General features: G+C 34.1%; 1 pseudogene across 1 annotated transcript; it reads right to left on the reverse strand.

The window, feature by feature from the left end:
• Positions 1 to 1,207: 1,207 nt before the first annotated feature.
• Positions 1,208 to 2,634, reverse strand: LOC146936309 (uncharacterized; annotated as a pseudogene). The gene has a single exon (XR_015030547.1). The product of XR_015030547.1 is annotated as an uncharacterized LOC146936309 (transcript).
• Between the last annotated feature and the right edge of the window lie 8,524 nt (positions 2,635 to 11,158).

Consider the following 11,158-nt stretch of genomic DNA (forward strand, 5'->3'; position numbering starts at 1 on the left):
CCGTATTCTGAAGCTGTTTTCTTGTCTTGTAGCGTGGACACAAAACAGAGTAGTGGAGAAGGTGGTTGTACAGTTCGTACAATAGTACAATGTCAACGCTTTCGTCCAAATTGCAAGCACATGCCTTCAAACACCTTTGAAATGACCGTTGCAAAGTTCCACTAATTTTCTGCTGTGTTTTCGAGTCCAATAGACAGCTTTTGCAGTGTAAATTCTTCAATCTTTGAATCTTCTGCAAATCCAGTTGATCTTCAGCTTCTGGTGAAATGACTTCTGATGAGGCAGCTTCTGATGATGCAGCTTCTGCAGCTTCTGATGATGCAGCTTCTGATGATGCAACATCTGATAATGTGGCTTCTGAACCTCTTGTCTTCAGGAGCACTATTTCTTCAGGAGCGCGTTTTACTCTCTTCAGGAGCAGCTTGACTTCAGGAGCGCTTTCCACTTTCAGGAGCGTATTGCCTTCAGAATCGTCTAAGCTTCATTTCCATTTGCTTTTTATTTGCTCATTCAGAACCAATTAATGATGTAACTTTAACTATGGTCCTGTACACTTGAACAAATATTAGCTAGTCCAATTTACAATTTTTTAATACCTTGTTATCATCAAAACTCTTTGAGGTTCATTGTTAAACACATTTTGTTCCAACATAACCAACCATCATTCTAAGTTAGTGGTCCAAACCAAGTATTAAACTAGGCTTAATAGCAGTTTTCGTCCCCTAACTTTCACGAAGTTCCGATTTTGGCCTCCTAAGAAAAAAACTACAAAACCGGCCCATAAGTTTTGCAACTGTAGCAGTTTTGGCCCTCCAAGGCAAAAAAATAAATAAATAACACGTGGCACCTCACTTAGGGTGCCACGTCAGCGTAAACCGAGTAAAAATTGGCCTTAAGGCCAAAACTGCCACATCTGCAAAACTTAGGGGACGGTTTTATAGTTTTTTTTTTCTTAGGGGACCAATATCGCAATTTTGGGTTAGGAGGCTATTAAGCCATTAAACTAATAGCAACAACAAGTATCAATCTACAACTTCTAACGTTGCAACTAATAGCACAACGATAAAGATGAAAAGATGGGATAAAGGTCAAAATAAGTATATCTTGGCACATATTGAACATTAGACATTTTGAAGATATAGAAACACAAATCGATAATTTATTATGGATTTAATTTAACAAAAAAAAAAAAAAAAAGGCTTGAACATCGTTAATTTATTATGGATTACAACACACAAGTTCAACAATATGAACTAAAATAGTACCAAACCAATTTTACAAATTTTAAACCCACGTTAATTGGATACAAACTCCATGAAAACAGGATCATTTCCCATTGCCTCCAAAATCTTGTGAGGAAGACACACTTGAAGGTCCATACTACCTTCTTCTATTCCAGCAAATACAGCAAACAGTCCACTTTGTTTATTTCCACTGCGAACTGCCACAGGTTTTCCCCATCCAAAATTATTTCCATAAACATCAAACCACTGGGAACTGCTACTAGCCAACACATGATAATCGGCAACTTTACTATTACCGAGTCTAAAGATGATTGGATTTTTCACCCAATTCTCATAGTCATTCTTCAACTTCTCATTTGAGTGCAAAGAAATTGCTTGGTGCATCTTCGAAGCACATTTACCAAGCCCGCCTTCTTCCAACAACTCCCCAACTTTCATTACAACCATAGAAGCTACAACAGCATTTCCAAAATAATCTTCCGGCAATGGTGGAACAAACCTTTGTCTAGCTCCTATCCCGACCATAAAATATGTGTTTTCTTGCGGGTCTAATTGGTCAGAACGGATGACGGAGCACCAAAGGTGTGCAAAAAGTGCTTGAAGGGAAGATATTTTGTTCGTACCCGTTTCTAGGTTGACTTTCAATTTCAATTGAGAGATTTTCTCCTTTGTGAAATGAAATAACCTCGCTGATGGGTTGAGTTTTTCGTTATTAGACGATGAAAAACTCAACCCATCAAATTTGTTCTTTTGTAGCTTCTCGGTGAAGGGAAATCGTATGGGACGTTGAATACCATCCGGAAACCAACGTTCAAATGTTGAGCGTTTGGATATTTGATTGCAACAACCACCACGTGATATTTCAGCCCACGAATTGATGAAATACCATGCCGAAGTTCCGTCAACAACCACATGATTAAAAGTAAAACCAATAAAGATGCCGTCAACTAACTCTGTCACTTGCACGGCAAACAATGGTTGTGACGTGCCTTCGTAGTTTTTGATTCCGTTCAATGGAAAAAATGAATCGAGAACGGGAGGAATATAGGTGCATCCAATTATGTCACCTACACAAGTGTTCTCAGTTGCAGCATGGACAAAGAGTACACCGGCATTGTTGCACGTGACGGAACACGACATGGTGTTGTCTTTATGGTCTGTTATTTCTAGACGGCCTGCAAGTGGTGGGGAAAAGGCAAGAGCAGAAGATAGAGAGTGTTTTAGCTGTTGAATTTGGTTTGACTCTAGAGGATGGTGATAAAGGAGACCCTTTTGGGTGGGTTCAACAAGTAGAACCTTGAGGTCCCATGGAGTAAGATCAATTTTTTCATCAGTTGAATTTGGTGCCTTTATTGTATCGGTAGAGAGGACTCGGATGGCAGCCATTTATTCCTTTAGGTTATAATATGCCTATGTCGATGCATGGACATATCTTTATATACAGAAGCATGATTGATGCCTATTTATGATCTTTCTAAGTGGTAGGTATGCAAGCCTCACGTTAATAATGGCGTGTTGATATTATTACTTAAGGGATGGATATCTTTATCTCTATCTTTATTATCATGACTAGCAAAACGTGTCTTCTTTCCGCTCTTTTTATTGCGATAATGTTTGAAAATTATGAACGTTGATTTTTATAAAATTTTGATTTTGATTAAAAGTAAAAATATAAATGTTTTTTGCTTTTAATTTATAACAAAAAAATATAATCTAAATTCTTATTTTTTAATGACACCAACAACAATACTTATTATAGAAAAAAAGTAAATTGCACTCTCCTCCCCTAAAAGAAGCTTGAATTACACTACACTCCTCTCTTAAGTTAAAACATACACTCTCCTCCCTTGAAAAATAAAGCTTATACTCCCTCCCCATGTGCTTGAATTACAACCATCTCCATTAATAATTAAATATGCACTAAAATTTAATATATTTTAACATAAATAAATATTTTTACGGTATCTACTAATTTTAAAACACCATTTAAGAAAAAAAAAATCATTTACCCATCAAAACCAACCTACCTATATCAAAACCATATGCAAACTTCAAATGCATTGCCAACAAACAATGTTTGGCCCATAGTATCGTTCTTTGAATTTTAGGCTTAGATATATTCCAGTTCTTGATCTCGAATGCTACCTAAGCTTTCCTACTTTTTAGAATTGATTAGCTTTCTTCACTTTTTATTACACGTTTAATTAGAACTCCTTCCTTTTTCAAAAAACTAAAATAAAAATACTACTCCTTCTATTATAAATTTTTTATACTATTTAATTATTATTTTTCAACTATTCGTAATTAGAAAAACAAATAATGATAAAGTGGAAAATATTTTGCTAAAAATATACACAAATCTTAGTGCATATTTGAAATCATAATGAATTTTACAAAATTCTACAAGCAGCATTGTGATTTCAAGTAAGCTCCAACATGTAGCGCAATGTAATTTTATCAAACAAGCCTTCAATTTAAACGTGTACTCTATGCAACATTTACACTATTAATTGAATATATATTTAGTGTCCGACACAGACACATTTATTATTTTCAATATTTATATTTTATCAAATTATTACGGTGCAGTCATGTAAGTGTAAGTGTCGTATTTGATTTTTTTTTTTTAATAAATCAAAATTAAATATATTGCTCAAATAAAAATGTAAGTGTCGTATTTGATGTTGATGTGTCAACGATACAGTACACCATATACATAATAGTTGAAAATGTTCATATTTTGATTTTCTAGAGGCAGGATTTTGCATACTCCATGCAGAACTATGTTTCAACGAAATTTGGTGTCAGAGTTCAGCTTTGGATTTTGGATTACTATAAATGAACAATTGATGTATAGTCTCCAATGTTTATACAAGTACTATTTGCGAGTCTAGTACTGACCTTAACATAGTTATTTTATTTTATTTTTGGATACAACTTAACATTGTATTTTTTTTTTTTGAAGAAACAACTTAACATAGTTTGTGATTCTAATATTGATTTTTTCTAAAGAAATTAGGTTTAAATATGTTTTTAGTCCCTATAAATATATTTATTTTTCGTTTTATTCTTTCTAAAATTTTCCTTCACCTCTTAGTCCCTATAAAATTTCCAATCACTACTTTTGGTCCATATTTTCAAGTTAATTATTGTATTTTTTTAATGAAATTGTGCAGAATATCGTAAAAATCTTTCCAAAAAAAATAGAATTTTTTAACAAAACATAAATTAAATATGAATTTTTAACTGCAAAAAATATAAAAATTCATATTTAATTCATGTTTTGTTAAAAAATTCTAATTTTTTTTTGGGAGAGATTCTTATAATATGAATTTTTTTGTAAAATATTATTCAAAAATATGAATTCTACAAATGAGTTTACTTTAAAGGAGAGATCAAAAGTGAGAATGAAAAACTTCTAGGGGACTAAAAGTTGAAGAAATTTTTTAGAGGGACTAAAACGAAAAGTCGATATATTTATAAGGAACAAAAACACACATTTAACTCAATAAATTATTATATATCAAAGTGTTTTAAACCTCATTTTACAAATTTTACCAAAAGGATTTATACTGTTATAAAACATAAATTAGCAAGTTGTTTAAAAACAAAAACATTAAAAGTCAGTTTTTCGTAACTAATTGTACTTTTCAAGTGATGTTAACTCCATCATTTGATGTTATAAGATCAAACTCTTACTGTTGTGCTTACTCCTTATGGACATACCAACACATCAAATCTTTTGAGAAATGCATAACAACACATCATTTTCTAATAGATTTTACAAAAGGGTCAAATTGGGATATCAGTGGATGCTCCCTGGTTTGTGCGACCATTCCAATGAAAAATACATAAAGAAGTCCTTTCTATTATCTATGATTGGTAGAAAAAAATGCTTGGATGATATTAAATTTTGGTGATATTGGTGACATTTAGGGGTGTTTATGGGTTAGGTCAACCCAAAAAATCCGTCAAATCCACCCCAAAAAAACCCAAAAAAGTGGGTTGGGTTGGGTGATTGGGTGGATATGGTTTTAAAAAATGATAAATCCATAAAAAAAATAATGGGTTTTGGGTAAAACTAGACCCAGACCCAATAAACCCACTTACCCAATAATGTTCATATTTTTATTTTCATAGGGATGAAGGAGAATAACAAAGGTTTTGGTTATAATCTTTCTTTAAAAAAAAAAATTGGTTATAAATCAAGTCTAATTTCAAAAATTGACACAACAAATCCTCTATATTGAAAATCAAAGTCTAATTTCAAAAATTGACACAACACATCCTCTATATTGAAAATCAATACATGTTATAGTTACAAATTATGATGTTGCACTTTTTAGTTATTTTGATGTTAAAATAATTTTACGTCATCCAACTTTAATTTGTTGCAAGTATTTTATGATGAAATTTGTTATTTAATATTATAACTTATTATTTTATAACGCTAAAATATAGTGAAATAGGTTACACAATTTTTTTTTAAGAAAATAAAAAGTTGAGTAATTTTTATGAGAAAAAATACGAGGACGCGTCATTTAGTCATTTAATATTAACAAAAAAAAAAGAAAAATAATTTGGGTAACCCACAACCCAACCCAAACCAAACTGGAAACTAGTGGATATCCCCAAACCCACTCATTAATATAACGGGTGGACGTTTTACCTCACCCAAACCGGAGTATCCTATATGGATCGGGTCTTGGGTTTGGCCAAACCCAGCCCAAACCCACCCACGAACACCATAAGTGACATTAGTGTATTTAGTAGATAAATAAATAGTTAAAATAAATTATTTTGATAAAAGAGAATGATTGATTAGAGGAGAGATAGAAACAAAATCACAAAAATCAACAAACTCAAATAGCCTTGGACGAGGAGGCTGTGAACACAATTCAATCTTAGGATTCTGTGCTCATGCTCTTTAAGCTTCCCAAATTAGTGATTCCAAGAGTATTGAGGTTTTGAGATTCTTTAATGGCGGTAACTTAGGTTGTCATTCTCTAGTCATGCATCTTAAAACCTTATTAGTGCAATTTTGGTTTGAGATGGTATTTCCTAAGTTTTATAATTTGTTAACAATGTGAGTGAATCTCATTTGCATGGAGGAGATGGTTTCACCATCCTTCATGTGGAATAGCTTATATTGTTGGACGAGGGTATTGATTTTCGATTGTTTAACGTCCTCGGTACCCTCATAAAGGGTTTCCAAAGCGTCCCACATTGCTTTAGAGGTATTACAATATGAAACCAAGTAATATTCATTCACACCTAGGGCAGAGATGAGTATGTTCCTCGCTTTCAAATCATATTGGACATTCTTTTTATCATCGACTATCCAATTGGGTTCAAGCTTGTTTTGCATGACACTGTTAACATTTATTTGTTGTTCAAATGGCCCACTGATGATGACATCCCAAACATCCATTCAAACCGATTGGATATGCACGCTCATACATTCTTTCCAATAGTCATAATTTTCACTATAAAGGACAAAAGCTCTATTGTACCCCCCCCCCCCCCCCCCCCCCCCCCCAGGATCCTTGTCAGACATATAGACTCTTTTGATGATTAAACCGTAAGTGAATAGACCCGGCTCTTGATGCCACTTGTTAGTCTATATAACACTTAAACAAGGAAGCAAGAGGTGTGTGTGTGTGTGGGTGGGGGGGGGGGGGGGGGGGGGGGGGGGGGCAGCTTCTTTTAGGATAAAGCGCTTGCGAAAGCGTAGTTTTGAAAACCTTTGAATAATATTTATGACTATTAGATTTATGCTAATGATTCAAATGATAAGACTAAATCAATGTGTGATAACAACAATTCAACTATGAATAAGAAATTCAACAATCAATACTCAAATCAAATCACAAAACTAAATTATCTCAAACCAAAACAATTGATAACAAACACACTATCTAAGAATTTGAACACATGATGTGAATATACATATAGGAAAATGTTAACTAGTGCCCCCGGGGCACTGGTTAAGGAAGCAAATATAGTAGCTTTTGTATCGGAAATTGTGTAATCAATTTCTCAAAAGTCAAAAAAGTGTTACTTTTAAATCAAATTTTCCTTTTTTGGATTCCTTAACCCGTGCCCCGGGGGCACCGGTTAACAAGACCGATATATATAAATGAATTATTTAGAAGTTATTTTACAAGTTTAATTGTGAATGAGTTGAATATTTATAAACCTCAATCAAGGATATTGAAATTAGGTTAATGCAAAATTAACACTTACAATCAAATGGTACTTGATGGTATAATTTAGGCAAGTACACCAAATCGTATCAAGTAACAAAATAATAAGTTTATCGTCCCTACAAGGATTGTCCTTCAACTCGGTAATTCAAGGAATTAATTTGAAGAGAAAATAAAAGTGAAGATTTAAAGGTGGTTGCAGGATTTTAATTATCCTGCCTAATGCAAGATTATGTGTGTAGCGACAATTAAAGAATCATTGAATCTCCCCTTCCATCTTTGTTTGAGTTAACTCGGTTAATTATTAGTTTATGACTGATGACATGTCAACTTACGTTATAATTAGCATGTTTTCCAGTCATTTTCAATAGGTTTTAGCAGCAAAAAGGAGGAGATTAGAACGATTGCCTATGATTTTGGGACTTTTGTAATGTTTTCTACATTTGAGTCTTTAATTCTAGTTTTTCATAAACATAGCAATTTTAGCGGGTTTTTGAAGTAATTCACGAAGAAATCATGCAAATCAATAACATCCGAAGATTTGTGAAGACTTTGGGAAGACCAAGAATGAAGATTCAAGAGGTCTCAAAAGACTTTACCGTGGGAGGAATTATGTTCTCGAGGCAAGTTATTTGGAAAGAAACACCTAAAACGACGGAAAAATGGATAAACTGGGCCCGGGAAGCAGAACCATGCGCTTAGGGCATACACCATGCGCCTAGGGCATGGTTTTTTCTACACTCACATGCGTCTAGGGCATGTGTTATGCGCCCAATTCAATCTAAAATGCACAGGGCAAAAGCGTCTTTTCCTGTTTTTTGTGGGTAAAGCCCGCATTTTTAGTCCAAACCCATGTAGAAACTCTCACTTTAAATACAAGCTTTCCTCATTCTGAATTTCTCGTTCAGAACTGGAGCAGTTTAAGAGGAAGGCAATTCTAGAGCTTCAGAGGAGTTTCTATCTTCTCCTTATTTTTTTAGGGTATGTTTTTATCTTTAGTAATTTTTTTTTAGTTACCATGTGTACCTTGTAGACCAAGATTTTCGGGTGTCAAGCCATTGATTGGACTTGAACCTTCAATCTACCGGACTTGCTCGATTTTATTCTTGGGAAGGGAAAAATGAGATTGAAAAACCCTTTTTGGATCCGGGGGTTGGTTACGATTCGGGAAGGTGTTAGGCACCCGCGTCGTTCACGGTACTCCGTGAGAACCTCTTTCTAACTTTATTTTTTATTTGAAAATTTGTTGTTTAAAGTTGAAGTGAAAGAATGGAGGGAGAAGAAGTGGGAGTTTTTGTTATTTTTATTTGATCGATTTGAAAGGATTAAAGCCTCTGCCTACGTACCCTTAAAAGGGATCAAAACCGTCGTAGTTCACTCTTAAAAATATATTTTTTGTGGGTTGGGTTGATTTTAATTATTTTGAAAATGATTTTTGAGAAGGATTGCGAGACCTCAAGGTATAGAAGGATAAAATTAGAGTGAGGTTGTTTCATTTTATTTGAGAAATTTAGTCTAAGTTTAGTTAAGGTTCAATTAGGAATTTGATTAAGAAAATAAAGGGAAAATCACTTGGATTTGGATCCAAGGTTTATTAAGAAAATAATTTGACTTTTGCTTATTTGATTTTTGGGGTAAAAAGGTTTTACTAAACTAACGGTAAATTAGCGTAACGGTGCGAAAAGTAAAGCAAGCATGAATAAAATGGTGTAGTGTCCGTGCTTGTGTCGGTGTGTGCAATTACTAAGCTATTACATACCATCCTAGGGGCATTCTAAAGCAAGAAATAAAAGCTCAAAGATAAATTACATCAACGCCTAAAATACACACTAAGATATGGGAAAATAAATAAATTGCAAGAATGATAAAGAATGCATGAGATTATACTAAAATTAAAGCAATCATGATAAGAAATTTAAAAGCATTGCATGAATTATCAAAAGAAAGCATGATGTCAAAGTATTAAAGTAAAGCGTGAAGTAGAAATTGAAATATTAAAGCCAAATTAACAAAGGGTATTATGGAATAAAAACACTTAAAATGCATGAAATAAAGCTTTTTAAAACATTAAAGCAAAATGGAAAAAGCCATGGAGTTTAAGGTATTTTAAAAGATGCATGAAAGAAAACCACAAAATGAGTTTAAAAATGCATGAGATAATTTTTGTGTTTAGAAGCCTATATAGGCTATAATGCATATGATGAAAATTTAAACAACCAACCATATAACAAATCTATGCATGATATGAAAAGATAATTTGATTTACGATGCATGAAAGTATAATTGAAAAAAAATTAGGCAAAATTATATAGTAAAATAAAGCATGATATAGAAAATGATTTGAACAAACACGCATGGAAGCATGGCTTAAAATCTACACCAACTACAAAGTAAAACAATGCATAATACAAGAAAAGATTTGAATTAAAACGCACGAAGGACATAGCTAAAATTTGAACAAGCTTATACGATAAGACAATGTATGATATGGAAAAAAATTTGGATTAAAATGTATGTGAAGTGTAACTAAAATTGCTAGATTTATTTTTAAAGAAAGAATTAAAATGCATGCTAGCCTAACTATCGGTTAATATGTAAAGAGACAGAGGCACAGTAAGTAATATGGGGTACGAACAACAAACCAGTAAACAAAGCAACAAACAAGAGAATTGTTGGGCCCTCAGCTGGGTAAAGGGCCGGATCTGGATTGGTTCACTCATGGGTTATGGGTCAAAAAACCCAGTTCAGTTAGGGTTGTGATATAAAAGGAGCTTACTGGTTTTTCCTTCAATTTAAACCCTCCATTATCTCTCTAACATTTAAACCCTTCCCTCTCTCTGAAAAAAACAGGTTGAACGGAGAAGAAGAGTGACGGTGGTCGAAGTTGCTCCGACGCGGTGGTCGGCCGGAGAGCCGCCGCGTCGGAGCCTTTTTTTTCAAAATCTTTACTTCGACACACTCGTCTCCCTATCCTCTACACAGATCCGAAGTTATTTTTTAACAACGTTGTATCAAAGGGCCTAGATCTACGACAACAGTCTAAAGAGAAATCAAGAAGAGAAACAGAGAATAAAGGAAAGGAAGAAGGCTATTACCTCTGTTCTGGATCGACTTACTTTAGCTACTGTTGTGCCGGTTCCGTTTTTGTTCCCTCCTTTCCTCCTCGCGTGATTCTGGTTCGGTTTGATGTGTTGGAACTTACTTTCATTCGGACCGGTTCACTTCTTTTCTGGATCTGCTTCGCGAATGTGTTTGAAGGTTCAAAGTGCAATTCCTCCTGCCTTGCTTCCGCGTTTCTTCTCGATTCGGCTTCTCCGTTCTACTCCTTCTTCGCTCGATCCAGTGTGTGTAAGCTTGGCTTGCTGCGTTGTTGTTATCAAATTGAATTCGGTTGAAACTTGCTTTGATACTTTGAAGCGTTTGAGCCGATTGTTATTTTTGTTTGTTGTTGGACGATTTGGATTTGACGTTTGTGTAAACGATTTGTGTCTTGTGTTATGCCAATGACTTGGTATGTGTTGAAGCATGTGATAATGATACTGCACAATGGGTTTCTTGCTGTGATTGAAAAGTGGAATGTGTGATTTGAATGGTGGTGATGAAATTGGTTGAGTTGGTTGTGTGTGTTTTGATCGATTGTTACTGTTAAGTGATATATTGGAATTTGAGGAAAGGAAATGCAAGGGAAGTTGCTGGAATTTTTGAGTG

The sequence above is a fragment of the Medicago sativa genome, chromosome 3, assembly GCF_051527215.1.
Source record: "Medicago sativa cultivar Bolivia chromosome 3, Bolivia_mono, whole genome shotgun sequence".
In the NCBI taxonomy this organism is placed as follows: domain Eukaryota; kingdom Viridiplantae; phylum Streptophyta; class Magnoliopsida; order Fabales; family Fabaceae; genus Medicago; species Medicago sativa.